Source organism: Amblyomma americanum, chromosome 8, assembly GCF_052857255.1.
Source record: "Amblyomma americanum isolate KBUSLIRL-KWMA chromosome 8, ASM5285725v1, whole genome shotgun sequence".
Taxonomy (NCBI): domain Eukaryota; kingdom Metazoa; phylum Arthropoda; class Arachnida; order Ixodida; family Ixodidae; genus Amblyomma; species Amblyomma americanum.
The window spans coordinates 44,122,093-44,138,746 of NC_135504.1; positions in this window are offsets into that span (position 1 = coordinate 44,122,093).

A 16,654-nucleotide genomic window follows, 5' to 3' on the forward strand; every position below is an offset into this window, starting at 1 on the left:
TAGGGAAAGAATTATGTCGACTTAATCGCTTGCTTGTTTCGGCAAAGCAGTTGTCAAGAAGCAAGCTTTTCCAGGCTCTACAGGAAGAAACAAATTCCCTCGACGCATAGGCTTCCATTAAGAGCGCCACACAAAGGTCAGGAAAGTTATGTGCAGCGAATTTAACTTCTCCCTCGAACAATTAATCCCTTGCGACACATATACACAACCGAGATGTTGATGCAAACATAGTCCGAGCGAAAATTAAGACCTTCGGTCTCATTCAAGATGGCGTTTGTCACCTCAGAGCTTTCAGCATACTGTTTTTTTTTTTCGTAACAAAAATGGTCGACGGTGTCGGCCTAGGCTATGATGTTTAATTGTTATTTTAAAGTGTAAATGCAACTTTATTTCATTATTATTTATTTATTGTTCTCCCGAGGCCATTACAGAGGGAAGAGGGATATATCAAAAATACAATATAAACAGCAACAAAATATATATAAAAGAAAACTACAAATACATGAAAATAGACGCAAACACACACAAAGTCAATGTCTTTTAAAAAGGCAGTGGAGATACATTTAAATTTGCGTTCAAACATAAAGGACAAAATATGTAGAGAAATAACCACAGACACAGAGAGAAACATTAACGGCTTTCCGAAATGCGGTATCTAGAATATAAGCGATGTCATGGAAAAGGCGATGCCAGCCCACATAATTTTCAGGAGTTAATTACTCATGAAAAAATTGGGTGATCCCTACTTTATGGCGGCCATTAATGCCTACTGATATGTAAGACAGATTTGTTAGTAAGTTTCCTTTGAGATAGCGGTTGCAATAAATTTTGTGGAAAAGGCACAATGAGTCTACTAATCTGCGGTAAGAAACAAGCGGTAGGGGCAAATTTGACTGCACGGCGGTTACACTACTCGTTCGACGATAGAAAGCACAAAACGGCAAGTACAGTTCTGGACAGCTTCAAAATCGGAAATGAGTGCGTCAATGCCAGGGCTCTAGACAAATGCAACATATTAAAATTTCGGGATTACCAATGCTTTATGAAGTAATAATTTTAATTAGCTAGGTGATCAAGAAAAATTTCTGCGAATATACACCAGCACGCGGTCAGCGTTGTTCTTTTATATAGTTAAGGTGCTTTTTCCACGACAGGTTAAATGAAACAATTATTCAGGTACCTATAGCACTGTTTTTAGAGAAAGTTTGTAAGGCGATAAGTATAACGTGCATTTGAGAGACGAGAAATGTTAGCCAGTAATTTATTTAGATGAGAAAGAGAAGGGAACCAAGAACGAACCCCTGAGGCTCGCCAGAACGGACAAGGAGAGAATGGGGATGAATATTTTTCACGCTTGCGAGTTGTGAAAGGTTTGAAAGAAAGCATTTTACCACTGCAAGTACATTACGGTATATACTAAGAAAACTAATTGAAGGAAGAGAAGCTTATTAGAAACAATGTCAAACGCATTGAAAAAGTTCAAAAAGTATACAGTCTGCCACAACCCTGTGATCAAGGATGCAACGAAGGTCATGTGTGATATATATTAGCCGAGTTTCGTATGAATTTGTCGTACGGAAGTCGTGATCATCATCGTCATCATCGTCAGCCAGACTACACCCACTGCAGGGCAAAGGCCTCTGCCCTGTCTCTACAATTAACCCTGTCCTTTGCCAGCTGCGCCCAACCTATGCCTGCAAACTTCTTAATCTCATCCGTCCAAGTAACCTTTTGCCGCCCCCTGCTACGCTTGCTTTCTCTTGGAATCCACTCCATTACCCTTAAGGAGCCGCGGTTATCTTGCGTTCGCAGTACATGCCCTGCCCAAGCCCATTTCTTCCTCTTGATTTCGACTAGGATGCCATTAACCCGCGTTTGTTCCCTCACCCACTCTCCCCGCTTACGATGTCTTGAAGTTACACCTATCGTTTTTCTTTCCATGGCTCGCTGTGTTGTCCTTAGCTTAAGCTGAACCCTTTCCGTCAGCCGCCACGTTTCTGCCCTGTAGGTGAGTACAGGTAAGATACAGCTGTTGTACACTTTTCTCTTGAGGGATATTAGTAACCTGCTATTCATGGTCTGGGAGAACCTGCCATATGCGGTACACCCCATTCTTATCCTTCTAGTTATTTCCCTGTCATGATCCGGATCAGCTGTCACTACCTTCCCTAAGTAGGTGTATTCCTTTACCACTTCCAGCACTTCACTTCGAATTGTGAACTGCTATTCATTTGCTAGACTGTTGAACATTACTTTGGTTTTCTACACGTTAATTTTAAGACCCACCGTTCTGCTTTTCCTGTTTTCCTCATTGATCATGGCTTGCAGTTCATATCCTGAGTGACTCAGCAAGGCAATGTCATCAGCGAATCGCAGATTATTTATGTATTCTCCATTAACTCTTACCCCCAACTGTTCCCATTTCAAGTCTCGGCATACCTCCTGTAAAAAAATAAATCGACTCTAAAAAGGAGATATGATAGAATACGTCATGTTCTACGATTTTACGCAGCATATAAGGGTGCGATGTAGGTAGAAAGTTATCAGGGCAATGTTTATTTCCAGACTTAAGGAGCGGATTCAACCTCCAAAATTTCCAATCATTGGGAACACTGTTTAAAAATACGCATCAAAGAATTTAGTGATAATTAAGGAGAAGTGGGACTTTGCACTCAGAAAGAAGTTAGAATTTAGGTGATCCACACCGTAGGAATAGGAAACCTTATGATCTTCTATGAGGCTCTGAATCCCTGTCTCGTCGTACAGAACTGGATTGAAGGGAAGAACATCACAGCAAGCACTCGCGATTTTCAAGAGAAACATGTCTAGAAACAGCTCTGGCGAAAATATTATTAAGAATAGAAGCACATTCGTTAGATGGAAGCTACAGACGAAAAGAAGGTGCAGCGTATAATATACATATCAGCTTTGCGTCGAGATCAGGATATCCGGCTTTTCAAGTAAAACATTGCAATTTTCATCTGTGCGCTTATGTAAGCAGCTGCTAAGGTGGTTACAGCGGCAGTGTATGCAATATATTACGAGAGTTTCGAGAACCTGGTTCCTAAAGCCATGATTAATTATATAGCGCCAACAGCAAAACAATGCATACCGACGACGCTAGTCCCACAAGGCCAGAACAGACAAAAAGACCAGAATTTCCAGAGTGTTTCATTCGGGCATGTGACTTCTCTTAATGGTCCATTGTGAGTTCACGCATTCTTTCGAGTTCTGCAAAAGTGGCGTAAAGTAGCTTACACTCACATATTACTAGCCTTACAGCGAACAAAATCATCCGTATTATTGTCCTTGCTTCAGAACATGATGCAATAGGTTGAAATTTATGTGATGTTGAAACTTGGCATTTCGGAAAACTTGGGCATACGTCTACAAATGCGACCCGCCAGAGTAAGCGGGTCGCTGGTCTGGTTGGGAAGAGGCCGCCATTCGTCTGCAGCCGTTGCTACGCAGCTTGCGGCGCGACGACGTTGCAGGCGGAGTCATCCGTCGAGGAAATCTATGGCGTTGAATTTGGCCACAACAGGGTTGGCCTTGTTCGTTATCATCATCCCTGCGAAGTAGAGAAATACGCCCATATTTACAGCACAGCGCGACATGGGGCCACTGGCCGCACTTGCGATGTTGTCTGAAGTACGACGTGCTTCACAGAAAGCGCGACTTGCCAAGAACCACGTAACCAAATTGACACCTTTAGTAAAAAGTATGTGGGATCATATGGCCCTGCTCATGAACTGCATAGCCTATCACGTACGCTACACGTGAACCTGAAAAGGTTTGTAAAGGTAAACGCGACAGCTTTTGTCACTGACAGAAAATATCTAACCGCGCATCTTCATTAAGCGTCTCGTTACACAACCTCCCTGCTCTTGCTACGCTTCACTTACCCTGAAGAGGGTTTCATCACAACCTGACCGCGGAGGGACAAGCAGGGAAAATTTTGATTGCCTAAATATCGTGCATCGAATAAAATATTCTGACCTGTTTCTCTCTCTGTGACAAATCCAGTAGCCTGGATAGGTTGTACTTGATTGTTTTGTATCGTGAGAAAAGTTATTTAAGACAAACGACCGCTACTAAAGATCTACTTCGCTTCGCAGGCGTAAACTAGACAAAACATATTGCAGGCAGGTTCAGTTAGTGCTTTCCTGGTGTCCATTCGCGAGTTTTTCACATAGTAGCGGAAGAAATTATGGACACGTCACCGACTAATCCTGAGCCAATCTGACAAGTAATGTTCATGCTCATTCAGTACTGATGTTCAAAAGAAGATCGCGAATACCAATAAATCTCACAGAAATATGGCTGCATGAATATAATAGACGGACTTTCTGATCGAATCTTTAAAGCGCGAACTTAAACTGCAATACAGATGGCGAATACACGCCTTTACGGAAACAATGACAAAACGCGGAGCCGTCTTTTGAAAAAAATCGACTCCGTGGGCCCAAGAAAAAAAAGTTATGAACGCCGCTTGCGGCAAGCAAGCTCGAAAACAAGGTTTGGTCTTCGTCAATTTTCTACAGGTCATGGGGTTGCCTTCTGAGCCGTGAAGTCTGGCAACTACGGCTCAACCTAACTTTGGACTATAAAGGCAGAATGAGATACTGGTTCTCAGCTTTCCGAGTTTGCGAGGTTAGAGTACGGCCTGTATATTCGCCCGCTCGGCTGTAAAGCAAAGCTTTCTGCCTCAAGACTTTTTACGAATGTTCTACTTATATACTATATCACCATCATCGTCATCGCCAGCACGACTGAGTGCACTGCACGACAAAGACCTCTGCCCCTCCCAGTCTGACCGGTGCCACCATGCTACATCGCTATCCTCTCAAACTATCCGCTGACAGAATACATGCAGCAGTCCAACACCGAGTCCAGGACAACATTCTGACCCTGCTTAACGCCTCGTTGCCATGCTAGTCTCTCGAAACGATGCATGCATTCGTGTTGGCGAGTATGCAAAAACGCACATCCTAGCCGTACCGACAGTGCAGGCGGTAAGGAGGTTCGCGATGCATCCAGCGACCAGGGCCCAGAAGATGAGCGACGCCACGTCCCCCGACCGGCTTGGCGCAATAGCGCTCAGCGCTCCCATCGTCACGGCGGTCGAACCGACGTTGGCAAAGCTGCACAGTGCGTACGTCAGCAGTCGGCGGGTTCGAACCTACGATCAGAAAGTTCATAGCGAGGCCATCTCGGTCGTGTATGCACTATTATATACGTTTTTGTCCTAATTGTTATGGAAAGCGCACAAAATCTGCGATGTCTGGTATTCTTAGCGACCTCCTCTGTTTTCTGAGGTGGCAGACATGCACAATTTTGTGCAGCGATAAAGTTTCTACATGAAGATTGGTTTGGAATGATAATCTAGCTCCCTGCTCTTAAAAAGACGGTCTATAGACAGTGTATAGAATTTTTATAGGCTCTATTGTTTTCCTATAGAAATTTCTTTTTGTCTATTCATTGTCTATAGACTGTCTATGGACCAAAGTTCAGTAAGTGTATGGCCATCAATCTATAGATTGTCTATAGGCTGACTATATGATTTGTATTGCCTATAGACTATTCTCTAGGGTTAGTCTATAAAGAGTCTATAGACTTCATAGACAGAAGTTTATGGGAAGACTATAGATTGTATAAAGAAATGTTTGTAAGGGTGAGCGTCTTTGCTAAAGAAGATAAGTGGGACCCGGAATTTAATGCTTCGGCAGGAAGGTTAATGGTCACATGCACACCTTTGTTATTCGCAGAAACCTGCTTGGCACGCTAAACAGATTTTTAAATATTTATATTTTTATTTTTTACTGGTTATGTCCTTATACAACTCAAGAACGAAGGGGAAATTGCCCTTCAAGTAAGGCTAACCAGCTCGTTTACCCTACCCCAGGAGTCGCGGTCATGACTCCAGCCTTTTAACTACTGGCATTGCAGTGCAAGCGCTGGAAAGTGGGAGGCGATTGACGTGAAGTCATGGCAACAAGTAGACCGCATTTTTGGAGCGCCTCCTATGAAGCTTATTTCCTGCTTCATTTCTTAGTTGTCTTCCACTACAGTTGATGTGCTTTCTTGATAATCTGCGTATACAGAACAATATCTGGAATTCTCTGCAGCACCCAGACCATTGCTTCCATGCAACCTTGTGGCTCTTGAAGCGTAGCGCAGGGCACAAAAGCCGGCATCCGTGTGCACTGTTCTTAACTCGTAACAGCAACATGCAAACGTGTGTTTCACAATATCAGCGCCGTCCTCTAAATGCTTCTCCTGCGTTGATCGTCGTGCCGACTACGAACCCTGCCGTTTCCAGTCTGGCTGTGAGTCACCCTGCTCCGAGACCGCTCCAGCCGCTTGCCTTCATCGCAAACCCGCCGTTCTCTTTCCCCGCTTTCTCGCCGCACCACCTCTGCACCACTCCGCCGACCGCTTATTAGGAGACTAGCCAGTACAGCTCGCCGGAGTTGCCGCTGCATTGATGACCCGGACTGCAAATCTTTTGCTGACCACTGCTCGTCCCTGTAATCTCCTTGACGTCTTCGTGCATGACGTTTCTATCACGACCTTCTTGACACTGGTGCCCAAGTATCCGTACTTAGTTCATGTCTTCGTGGCCACCTCAGGAAAGTGATGACCCCTGCCGGTTCTTTCACGTTTAGCGTCGGCGAATATAAGTTCTGCTGCCGTTACTGGAATGTGTACTGCCTGAGTAACCATTACCTGTCATCACATCTCGGTCTTGTTCACCGCCCTTGAGCAGTGCCCTTACGACGAGATCCTCGGTCTGGATTACTTAAGAGCCCACACTGTCCCTATCGACTGCTCCAACGGCCTTCTTCGACTCGACTTGGCCCTTTACTCTGACGCCTCCGCCAGCCCTACCCGCCTTCGCTCAACAGAGTTCGCTCGCTTGCCACCTGACTGCTGTCTACCTTCCTATGTCGCCTTTTCCACCAGTTCCTGATGGCGACTGTGTCGCTTGCCCCATTACCGATGTCGTTCTACATCATAATGTCATTCTCCCGCGCCTCGTCGTTCGTGTCACTCAGAATAGCACTTACCTTACTGTCCTTAACTTAAGCCTCTGTTGTCCCAAGTTTCTCCCGAAGACGATACACTCGGTGATTGAACGTCTATGATGGACTCCACCGTTCCTTCCCTAACACCTGATCCACCTTCTGCCCGTCTTCTATGTGTGTGTGTGTGTGTGTGTGTGTGTGTGTGTGTGTGTGCGTGCGTGCGTGTGTGTGTGTGTGTGTGTGTGTGTGTGTGTGTGTGTGTGTGTGTGTGTGTGTGTGTGTGTGTGTGTGTGCGTGCGTGTGTGTGTGTGTGTGTGTGTGTGTGACAGTGCGTGCGTGCGTGCGTGCGTGTGTGTGTGTGTGTCAGTGCGTGCGTGCGTGTGCGTGCGTGTGTGCGTGCGTGCGTGTGCGTGTGTGTGTGTGTGTGTGTGTGTGTGTGTGTGTGTGTGTGTGTGTGTGTGTGTGTGTGTGTGTGTGTGTGTGTGTGTGTGTGTGTGTGTGTGTGTGTGTGTGTGTGTGTGTGTGTGTGTGTGTGTGTGTGTGTGTGTGTGTGTGTGTGCGCGCGCTCGCACGCGCGCACACACACACATATATATGCGTTGACATAGAGAAGCCAACAGCCACAGAAACCAACGGGCACAGAGAATTTTTTTTAATTTGCGCTGTTCATCAACGTAGACTACTACCGACTACTTTATCGCTTAATTAAGGACACTTAATTACAAAAGCAGAAGAAAAACCAACCACATGCCGCTGGTGGGAACCGAACCGACGACCTCCGAATTACGCATACAGTGCTCTACCAACTGAGCTACGACTACAGCAGTCAAATCTGCTTCCGGGGGTAGTTATGTTCACGTGTGATTAAACCTTGTGACTGTTCACCAGCGCCACCTTTGTCCATAAGTTGTGGACGTAGTATTGAATGTATTATAACTCGTGCGACATGGAACGTCATCGAACGGCGGGGGCGGAAGCTGTGTGAGAGCCCTCTTATTGTTCCTATATGGCTGCAAGGCTGCCAGAACCGAGTCCCTTTTCAAGCAATTAAGCTGACTAGGGAAGAGAAATGAGAGGCTCGTTATACATATGAGGGAAGGCAACAGCCACAGACACCAAGAAGAACAGAGATTTTTTTTAATTTCTGCTGTTGATCAACGAAGATTACTATTAAATATTTTCTCGCTTAAATATACTTCATTAGAAAGGGAGAACAAAAAACAACCACATACCACCGGTGGGAACCAAACATAACACCTACGAATTACGCGTCCGGTGCTCTACCAACTGAGCTACGGCAGGCATTATATATATATATATATATATATATATATATATATATATATATATATATATATATATATAGCGGAAATAGACAGTAAATGTGGATCGTGTAATGGAGGGGGGACATAAATAAAGGAAGCCAATAAATCACCGAATCGCGCCTTCCTTCATGTGAACATATATCCTCGTTTACACATACCTGTTAGGTTGTCATGACGTGACAAGGCCACGTGGCCTAGATGTGAGGATTTGGGCTAACTACGCAAATGGGCCATCACTTCTAGCTTTCCTAGAAAAGGTACAACTACTGTCAGCAACGCGACATCTTTCCCAAAGCCATTCGTTCGCTACTGAGCGTAGTTGTGTACCGCACCGATAGACTAGCGCTGGACGGCTGCCGCGTCAGGTCGTGGTAGGCGACCAGGTCGTTGGCGAGAACCCTGGTGGCCAACAGCCTCGCCGCGCAGTGCACCTCGGACAGCTCGATGCCCATGAGGGTCACGAGGGGCTCGAAAAGCATCGTCAGCATGGCCTGTGCAGACAAAGAACAGCGCTAAGGCGCCGTGACCTGGATTTATATGTGCGCAAGGCTAAAGGACCAGTACAACACTTCTAACCAGCAAATCCTTCTTCACCAGCAATGATCGCGACAATAAACAGCGCAGTTGAGTCCACTAGAATGCGCGACCACATCACTGGATCCCCAGATGGCGGCTGTCCTGGAATTAGTAGCACAAGTTCATCCATACACCTGTGCTACGCGATCCTCTTGTACCATAGCCTTATTTTAATACGCTAAAGCTCATTAATTCCTTTAATTATGATACTGTTTTTTTCTTGTCTAGCAGTAACCTTATCCTGCCTTCGCCAATCCAACTGGCTTCTTCCTGCCCCTGTTACCTTTACCCTCCACTGCTATCTAGTATGTCATGCCTGAAACCATACGCATTCTGTGCTCATGCAACTTTTTATACCGTTAGCCGCCGCGGTGGCTCAGAGGTTATGGTGCTCGGCTGCTGACCCCAAAAAACCCGAATTTGATTCCGGCCGCTGCAGCTGCATTTCGATGAACGACAAATTATTGAGACCCGTGCACTGTGCGCTGTGCGACGTCATTGCACATTAAAGAATCTCAGATGGTCGAAATTAACCGGAGGCCTCCACTACGGCGGCCATCATAGCCTGAGTCAGTGTGGGACGTTAAACCCTTTAACCACAACCACGCAAACCTTTTGTATACTTCAGTGTCTATCTAGTGCGGTCGTATGGCAAATGGTAGACGCTCTCCGGTTGTGGACTTGACACGAATGTCTACAACGATGGATGTCAGAATGCACAGCTGTTAATATACACTCACATGGGGCGTAACTTCCGGGAAGTGGACGAGCTTTCCGAGGCGGCTGCACAGCTCGTGCACGCATGCCTCCGCGGACAGGAAGGCGAAGAGGCTACACGCGATGGCGGGCACCATCGCCGCCACGATCGCCATGCCGCCGACGACAGCCTCCACGGCACTGCCTTCTGGACTGCAATGCGTGCGAACGAGCACCAAGAGGGCTCTGGTTATATCTTCCTTGCAATGTCGCCGAATGTGCTAAGCCTTTCAGGCACCATTTTTAGTTTCTAGTGAGAACAGACATTTTTCTACACAAATATCGTACCCAGGCCTCAAGGAAGCACATGCAAAGTTATGCAAGCAAGGACAGCAAAGGATAATTCTCATTAACATCCCACAGGGACGCCGCTTCGAATTCATCAACGCTCAAAAATCCCCCTGCCATGGTACGGTACGCGTGAGCATACGAGGCTTCGCCTCTGTCATTCCCATTCATACCTAGAGCGCGTTATTCCTATAGCGTGGACGTCGTGAGGCATAGATGTAGTCGGACATGCGCTCAAAAATTGAGGAGCATGCACTTCAACTGCACGCTCTAGGCTTAATCCCTAATCTCATGGGCCGCCACGGTGGCTCAGTGGTTATCTTGCTCGGCTGCTGACCCGAAGGACGCGGGTTCGATGCCGGCCGCGGCGGCCGAATTTCGATGAGGCCGAAATTCTAGAGGTCCGTGTACTGTGCGACATCAGTGCACGTTAAAGAACCCCAGGTGGTCGAAATTTCTGGAGACCTTCACTGCTGCGTTCCTCATAGCGGGAGTCACTTTGGGACGCTAAACCCTCTCAAAACTTAAAACTAATCCAATGGGAAAAACATCGTATGGGGCAACTGTTTGCCATCGCAATTTATTGCAATGATTTGACCCATGGCACGTGTAGTGAGAGTTGTGCAGGACATTTTACACGAACGATTCTTCAAAAACGGGTCCGTCACCTCTTGCCGAACGACACGAGCTTAGCGAGGAGCGTCTGGCTTGAAGGCCGATCCCTTCTTCAAAGTTTGAAGTGGTGCAGTTTTGGAAAAGCAAGGGAGACAGGGACCGAAAACATGCTCTCTTGGTAAGAAAATAATAACCATTTCGGCTACCAGTTCGCGAATCGAACGAAACTTAAGCGCTGCCGTATACATAATGCTGGACCGCCGCATGTGCCTGAAGCCTTCATTATGGGTCAACTTGTTTTTACATAATAACTTACATATATTAACAAATTTGTCGTTTGGAACGTCAGATTTCTCTATTTAGATCGGTTAAATAATACTAGTTTCGCGAAATCATTTTATTCTGTGTCACCATTATTTAACCGCGCTTTTAGGAGGGCGGGCCGACCCGGGCCGGAGCTTAAATGTACGTTTAGGGTTCGAGCCGATAATTCTCCTTAACCGTCGGGCCGGTCATCATGTCACTAACATAAATGCATAAGGGCACTTGCCTCTATTCATTTATGTTATAATTTGATTAAGCCAGTTGCGCCAAGGGGCGATACAGGAAGGGCACTTTTCTTCTTTCTTTTTCTCGCCCTTTCTAATATGTGCCAGCAGCGTAGGTTCGGCATGGGTGCGTGCTCAGCACTGTGTCCTGTGAACCACTCTACTCAAAACTACTCCTCTGTGGGCGAGCTGGCTCACTCCATCTGCGCGAGCTTCTGCGATTGCAGGAATATAGTTGCTCATGTCACAGGTACCCTGGCGCCGTCACAGCGCGGTTGTTGTTTTAAAAAATTTAGTTTTTCGTGTGTCGCTACCTTCAGCGAGCAAGGCTATCATGCCCTTTTTACACTGCGTTATCTTCGAGTGAAGTTCCGAAAAGCGTGTAGCTGTCCTCCTCACGTGCTTGATGTTTGCGTAGTCTTAAAGACCACAGAAAGGGTTGCTTGAGGTTGGCTATAATATGTTTGCACTATGTAGAGTACAGGCTACCGAGCATCCATGCCACGTACGAGACCTAAGAAGCGGGCGGGAAATTTCCAATTCATTTTTTAAAATTTCCGCATTAGCACCTCGCGGCGACGCGCGGTGCCGGGCTTTCTCACGAAAACCTGGCAGACGACGTCACGTCTTGCAAATGACGTCAGCAGCCGGGGGCTATCATTGGTTCACAGCGCCAAATTCTTTCAGACGTCACGCGCTACAGCGGCCGCGGCCACTCCGCGCTCGCGGCAGCCGGCGGAGGTAGAGGAGGGGCCGAGTGAGTGGGGCCGGCGGAGGAGCGCCGCCTTTTTGACGTCCGAGGAGAGAGAAAGGCGCGAAGACGCGGAAGTTCAAATTTTGTCTGCATATAACTCAGCTTCCACAAAACGCATTAAAATAATTCTTGCTGGTTGATAATTATGAAGCGTGGTCTTTTAACATCACAGACATATCGCACCTTTATTGAGGCCCTCATAACAAAGCCATGTTCTTAAGGAACTCAAGTTCTCCGCAAATCGTTGCTATTGACATGCATGACTGGTAAACTAACAATATACACTTGCTTTATAATAAGGGCTTTCAACCAATCTGGCCGACCACCGTCCAGGCACCACTGCATCGTGATGTTGAGGCTGCCAGAGTGCGGATGAGTAGCTGGCTGATGCCATCATGACGACTTTCTGCTCACGAACAGAATATTGACCGGCAACAACTGTCGAAATGATTTCAAGAGTTCACTTAGCGACAATCTTCTCCGTATTCAGGACAGCTCAATGCCGCATATGAGCCAACCTCAAAACCATTCGCACGCTCCGATGCCGTAGCTCTCTAAAGAACGAGCACGACAGAGTATAAAGGCGAAGACGTAACACTCAATGACTGCATAGCCTGTGCATGATTAAAGCGTGCCCCTTCGTGATTTAGCACAGCATACTCTATTACGTGTTCTGTGCTGTCCAAGACGTCGTCAATCGAATGTACAATTTGGTACAATGTACAATTTGCACCTCTCGTATTCGTCGATGTTGTAGTGCGCCGTGATGGAGAGCGCTGTCTCCGGGTAGAGCAGCTTCGAGGATGCGATGCCCGCCAACATGGACAGCAGCGACGCCACGATGAGGTCCATGGAGTTGAGCTGCGTTTGGCAAAAAAGGTTAAGAAGAGTCAGGTTGGTGCTTATCAAGCTAGCATTAAGGGTTGCTTGTGGAACGAAAGAGCATCTGACATACAGGTGCACACACGTATGGCAATGCACTACCGTTTTTATGGCTGAGTCTTTTCTTTTACGCGTACAATGTTAAAGTGAAATAGAAGAACCGTGGTCGAACAGTGATTTAAGCATTTCCTACTGCAGCTAATTTGGTTCAGACTCTTTCTTTTAATGTTTATACCTCTAATTTTATCCTCATACCCTCAGCTGTCTCGGGATAAGGAGTGTACAGCCTATTTCTCTTCCTTTTAGCTCAGTCCAGCCCCTTGACGACCGTGACTTTGCATGCTACTTTCTCATGAATAAGTGGCGTTGTCGGAGGATGGGGTACTCAGTAATTACGACGTTGATCCATCGGCAAATATAACGTTATTCAAATCGATTGCAGCATGGATGTTCCCCTGAATTTTGTCGGTGTGGACGTGTAATTTGACTGTGTCTCCACCGGAGCGTGTAATCTCAGGAGCCGCAGCTGCGGAAAAGAGCTGTAATGCGCTGAGAAAGTAATACCTGTATATATTAATCTGATGGTATTTACTTCACTGAATCATCTAAGCAGTTCTTCAAAAGAAATAGAAGCAGCAACAGTTTTCGCTGAATAATGTGGCAGGCATCGCAAAGCTCAGCCCATTATTTTTTCGGTGAAGGGCGAACAGTGTCTTTGCCTCTAACTTCGCCATTTGCCTTTCAAAGGGCTCACGTTTGCGTGGTAGAGGTTGGGGGTTTATCATTTGCGCTTGTGTCAGCGGATTTTGATTGGGGTTGAATAGAAATATTTTATATCAACTCGCATTTCTTCGCATGGGTTTTGAAGTGGAAGGTGTAGATATCGAATAAACGCAACCACCGGTTGAAATAGTTCGACTGCGTTGACAGCAAGCTCCGCCTTAATGAGGAAAATTGCACTTTAAAACCTTTGCAGGACATGCTTTTCATCAACAGCGGATCTCAGATAAATAGGAGATATTCCTTTTTTCAGGTATACGTGTTTGCGTGGCCCAGAAGCTCAGATGTGGCGGAACATTACCAAGAATTCAGGACGGCGCCAAGCCAGTGCTGCTAAGCCTAGCGGCTTATTACGTTCTATTCTGCCGCCGCGTGATCGTTCTCTTTCCCTTGTGTTAGGGATGATGTAAACACCAGTTTTGAATATTGAAAGCGAAACGCCACAAGATGGCAACCACGGCAACTAGAAGCACTTGTTTCGAACTCCTGGTGATGGGGAGCTTATGGTCCCGTACTAATACATAACTATCGGCGAGGGGAGATGTAACATCGAAGTATGTCATTAGATTTTTGCTTGATTTTTATATGATGAAACACTTGTACGCGTTTACCACTTTCTCGCTACGCCTGACTGCATGAGAGACACCTATGATGTCGTCCCCGGCGTCATAGTTCGTCGTATTCGAAGACTTCCGATATATATTCGTGCGGCCCATAAGAAACACGGGAGACGCGCAGTGGCCACTCACCAAACCGCCGCACCTGCAGTCCAGTGCGTCTGTGCTCGAGCAGGATTCAGTTTAAAGGACCGATTGAGGACATATGTAATCTTGCCTTAGTCGCTACAGTACCACTTCCTTATCATAGAGAGTCCGCATTAACCGAAAACGCGCAGCTTCTATTGACTAGAAAGCACCAAAAAAATACGAAATACCGCTGTCGCCAGAGTCGCAACCGATTTTTGGGCTCGCCAAGTTACGGCGCTGCATTAAAGACGGCTTAAAGGTCTCGTCGGCGATCCACGCAATCTTCTGCCCAACTTTTGCGTACGCATTTCTTGGCAATATTTCCGCGCTGGCATTTCGATGCAAGACTTTCGCATTCACGAATTGCAGCGAAACGCTTGTACTGCATAGTACATTGCATATCTGGATAACAGTAAAGACAATCAATGTCTTTGAAGGTTGCTGTGCGTGCAAGAAGACAAGTCCTCTTGTCGAAACTTTGGTTAAGAACCCTGAGGCTTCTCTCTCTTTTGTTCACTTTATGTTGTAAAGAAACCCATCTTCCTGCCATGTCTGCCATGACTTGCGTAGGTTCTTCATATAATCGAGGGCAGGTTTGAAGCTTATAAAGATGCGTGGGAGGAGACGAGGGAGGAGAAATGACTTGTTTGGGATTGAGGGGCTGCAGTGGGTAATCAGAGGGAATGCTTATGTGCGGCACAAATACCCAACGTTTTTAGTGCGCACCTGAATTATCCTTTTTTTTTAGCTTGCACTACTTCACCAGGGAAGCGTGAATAACTGCTCTGAGAGTTTTACCGCGACAGTGAAATGACTCCCGCAAGAACGCGACTACCCCAGCATTGGCAGCCGTACCCCGAGGCTGGTGTAGGCGGGAAGCACGGCGGCCGACGCGGTGGAAAACCCAACCGTCATGACGCAATGCAGCTCGGACCGGGTGAGCCGCTCCACATACGGCCGCGCCAGCAGCGGTGCCTCGCTCTGAAACGAGGAAGAGGGGAGGCGACGTCGCTTTTAATGGAGCGTCCTGCATTGACATCACTCAGAGCGCAGCCTATCCGCGAGCAGCGAAAGACAGGCAACCCGTTTCTCGATTTAACTGACCTTGAAATATATAGTCTTCTCATGGCTTAGTGTAGAAAGTTTTTTTTTTTGCTATTATAGCCTGATATTTCATATTGGTGATTATTTTATCGTGGTGACCGAAAATAATTTCTGTAACAACTGGCCACCCGCCGCGGTGGCTCAGTGGTTAGGGCGCTTGGCTACTGAGCCGGAGTTCCCGGGTTCGAACCCGGCTGCGGCGGCTGCGTTTTTATGGCGGAAAAACGCTAAGGCACCCGTGTGCTGTGCGATATCAATGCACGTTAAAGATCCCCAGGTGGTCGAAATTATTCCGGAGCCCTCCACTACGGCACCTCTTTCTTCTTTCACTCCCTCCTTTATCCCTTCCCTTACGGTGCGATTCAGATGTCTAACGATATATGAGACAGATACTACGCCATTTCCTTTCCTTAAAAACCAATTATTTTATTATTTATCAACTGGTCATATAAATCTTAAGTTGGAAAAAATGGAACTTCGTCACTGCGCTCCTGAACGCAAGCGTTCAGATGCTTGCATTTCTGAAGCGATTGTCCGCACATCTCACAGAGTGCAGGTGGAAATGTATCTTGAACCAGTTGCTCTTCTGTTTATGCAGCAAGATGACAGGTACAAGACAAAAGAAGTGTATTCGTCCTGGGGGACGATTCCGTGTCTGAGAATATATAGCGTCTTCTACAAAAGGGTCCTAAATACGGTGTGCAACAGATGCTCCAGCGGACGAACTAACTCTAATGAACTGAAAAGTGGCCCTGGAGGCGAAAGATCAAGACCGCGACCGTTGCCTTTTTGAAGGTGCGGACTGCTTGCGCAAGACTGCGCTGAAAGAACTGGACCTGCGCAGTGTAAGTGTGGTAAATGGTGTGGTTTCTGTCTTCAGGAGTGGTTCAGGTGTCCAACGATATATGAGACAGATACTGCGCCATTTCCTTTCCCCAAAAAATCAATTATTATTATTTGTCTTCAGGAGCAATAACCTGATGTTTGTTCAAGCTGATAAGAGGGGTGGGTTTGGTAGTTATACCGAAATGAAAATTCAGTGAGGAAGCGAAAGTATCAATCAATAAGAATTTTGTCCCTGTCAATAAAGGGAAAGTAATGGTAAAGACCAAGTTGTTGTAGTTTTGTAAGAAGTTATATCTGAGCACTCTAACCAGGGACATCCCTAATAATAGAGGATATAGCGTAAATACTTTTCTTACGATCAAGACCCACAAAACAAAAATTCCGTTCGTAGCTATTGCTAGTGAAG